The 3,444-nt window shown below is 32.4% G+C and overlaps 1 pseudogene; it reads right to left on the reverse strand.

Annotated features, from left to right (window-relative positions):
* LOC107733394 (chloride channel protein 2-like) overlaps positions 1–3,444 on the reverse strand; it is a 47,530-nt pseudogene that overhangs the window by 16,757 nt on the left and 27,329 nt on the right.

Here is a 3,444-nt window from a genome sequence, read left to right on the forward strand (position 1 = left end):
TTAAAAAAAAAAAAAAAAACATATCTACATACAGTAAAAATTTAAGAAATTTTTCATGATTCAAGATTTATTTGTTATTTACACACTTAAATTTGCAGTGAAACATGGTCACGTCACATGGCTACTTAGATGTGCATTAAATATAAATAAATAGTAGGTAAAAATGAACAAACGATTAATCAATTTATAAAAATATTTTTTTAATTACGATATTTATAAAATGTGTCAAATTGTGTAAAATATTTACAAAAATGTAATATTTAAAAATATTACTAATGTTTTAAAATATTTCATTTTTTTATATATTACTAATATTTAAAAATATTTCATTTTTGATATACGCTTTTTTAATAATGAAAATATTTCATCATTTTATAATTACAGTGCATTTGTTGGTGAGACTCCTACACTTTTCTAAACCCTTCACTATATTGTCCATTAAGCTATAAATAAAATAATAAGCAGTCAAAAGTGGTTATTGTTATTTCATAATTAAATCCAGTGGCTACTAATCAAAGACTAACAATGAAAACAACAATCCACGACCTAACACAACAAAACTAAATCAATGCCTCTCAAAATCACTATGGCAACACTGAAGCAATTGCCAGCTGTGATGAACGTGTGTGTGTGTGAACATGTCTGCTCTACATGTGTATGAGAGCGTCTGTTTCTCACCTACAACAGCGTATCCTCCGGGAACTATGGGATAGATGATTCCGTCCGTATTAATGCCCTCTGGAAACCACGCGGCCATACTTTCCCCCACCAAACGGCCAAACGCAGCACCTGAAACACACACAGGTTCACATTCCCAGGTCACATTTTAATGAATATATTGCATACAATATTTTTAACACGTAGGCAATACACTACAGGAAAAACTATAGTTCCCTTTCATGGGAACTTCGAACTGCGTCCTCTAGGGGTCGCTATGGGGAATGCCTCGTCGTGACCAGTGTCTGAAGCATACATTGAAAAAACACCAACAACACGTTGGCCGGCGACAGCCATGACGTCACTACCGGTGCGACTATAGTATAAATAGGCGCCGGGAGTATAGTCGCACCGGTAGTGACGTCATGGCTGTCGCCGGCCAACGTGTTGTTGGTGTTTTTTCAATGTATGCTTCAGACACAGGTCACAATGAGGCGTTCCCCATAGCGACCCCTAGAGGACGCAGTGTCTCGTTCCCTACTCAGGGAACCATGGTTACATACGTAACCTGAGACGTTTTTTCATGCACTTGCCAATTTTGAGCTTCAGGACTATTTTGCTCGTATAACAGGTTTTCTTTCAGAAAAGTGGACAGAAACTATCCAAAATGCGCATTTAAGTGTTTATTTTATTATACTTTATCTATGTGTATCCGTTTGTTTCTCCACTTCAGCAGCACTTACATACACCAAATTTTACAGGTTTATTCCTATCTATAGTCTGAAGGATTTTACTGAGGGGTTTGTTCATATATCATTCACAAGGTTTTATTAAGGCACTTTGTCTATTTGCTTCTGTCGATTTCAATTGTAATACATATCTTTAAAAGTTTGTTTCTGCACTTCAGCAGCACTTACATACACCAAAACTTAGAGTTTTATTCCTCTCTATATTATAAAGAGTTTTATTGAGGGGTTTGCTCATATATCATTCACAATGATTTATCTAACATTTTATTCCTAAAAACATGACGAAAATTTGTTTTTTTCTGGTTGTTGACAGTATTTTCTGATTTATGAAGTGATAAAAAGACAAATTCAAAATCCCTTCTGTAAAAACCTTTAACTCTAATATGCCAACAAAATCAAATATGAATTTCAAACCTGGCTTCTTCCAACATTCAGATTTATACTCTGGAAATGTATGTAAATTATTGCAAATTTAATTAATTTTAAACATAACATTTCAGAAAACTTGTAATACAAATGTACTGTAATTTAATGTCCTGTAATTAATGAACTGGGGAAGCATTGTGATATCTATCAGTTAAATATTTGACCAAATTCACCTTTAAAAAGTAATTTTAAGATAATAAACATACTAACACTTACCAATGACGAAAACAGGCATAAAGGCTCCACATGGTACAGGAAGAGTTGTGGCTAAAGCAGACATCCAGAACTGCACAAAAGACAACAGTAACACTTATTAAAACATAAACAAAACCATTTTCGTAATATTTCAGCAAAATCTAATAGCTTTCTCTACCCCTGCAACAACTTTTCTGCTTATATAACCAAGGAGAGAGGAGAAAACAATATTAACCAATAATATCATCAGTGTTGAGGGATTAACTAAAAGTAGCAAAGCTACTAAACTCGGTAGAATTCATTTTTCAGTAGAATGACAGTAATTTTCCAGTAACAAGCTATTTTGTGGTGTAGTGTGACAAAATTACATTGCTGGTTATTACAGAACAATAGCAGTGACACACCTGTATGAAAGAAAAATTTAAAACAGCAATGACCAAAAAAAGTATTTAATTGTAACAGATTCAAAGATTCAGAACTGTCATATAGATTGTTTATGGCAGAGACTATGTGAGATGGGAAGCTCATGCAACAGGTCTTTCTGCGAGTCTGCAGCCGGCTGTCTCTCCACACACAACAGTCTGGCATATGACAAACCAGAGGGGTGTGATATTATTCACACATGCGCCTGTGTGCGTCACAACACATCAAAATCCCCAAATATCCACACAGATCAACGCTTTGTTATACATCTGACGCAAAATCTGTCATCTGCATGACATTTTATGCTTAGACTGTACAATTTCCTCATCAGACCAAAATAGAAAATTAAATAAACGTCAGATATGAACGTGTAAATATAAAAATAAGCATGAAAACAACAGTTTCATGTCCACCAAAAGCTACTTTCTGACAATTTCATCCACAATCAACTATTCGGCACATTTCAAGAATAAAAAGAAATGGAGAAATAAATAAATAATTAAAGTTATAGGTTTATATAAATTATATAAATGTATTTTATAAATTATATAAATAAATACATTTATTAAAATTCTTAATTATATGTAATTTAAAATTCTAAATATAATTATAAATTCTTATTTAGAATGATAAATTATTGTTTATAATTAGAATTGCAAATTATAATAACAGAAAAACCTTAGATTCCAAATACATTTAATAAGAAGTTTGACAAAACTTCTTTGTAAAAGGCAAGCAAAACAAAATGATAAAAGTGTGTATTTGTGTATGTGTGTGTGTGATCTCATTAGTGAACAACACAAGAAAATATAAAGTCAGATTTTCATTCCCTCGTTATTTGAAGTAAATTAATAATATTAAAGGGGTCATATGATGCGATTTCAAGTTTTCCTTTCTCTTTGGAGTGTTACAAGCTCTTGGTGCATAAAGAAGATCTGTAAAGTTGCAAAGACTAAAGTCTCAAATCCACAGAGATATTCTTTATAAAAGTTAA

This window comes from Sinocyclocheilus rhinocerous, unplaced genomic scaffold, assembly GCF_001515625.1.
Source record: "Sinocyclocheilus rhinocerous isolate Xijiao unplaced genomic scaffold, SAMN03320098_v1.1 scaffold910, whole genome shotgun sequence".
NCBI lineage: Eukaryota > Metazoa > Chordata > Actinopteri > Cypriniformes > Cyprinidae > Sinocyclocheilus > Sinocyclocheilus rhinocerous.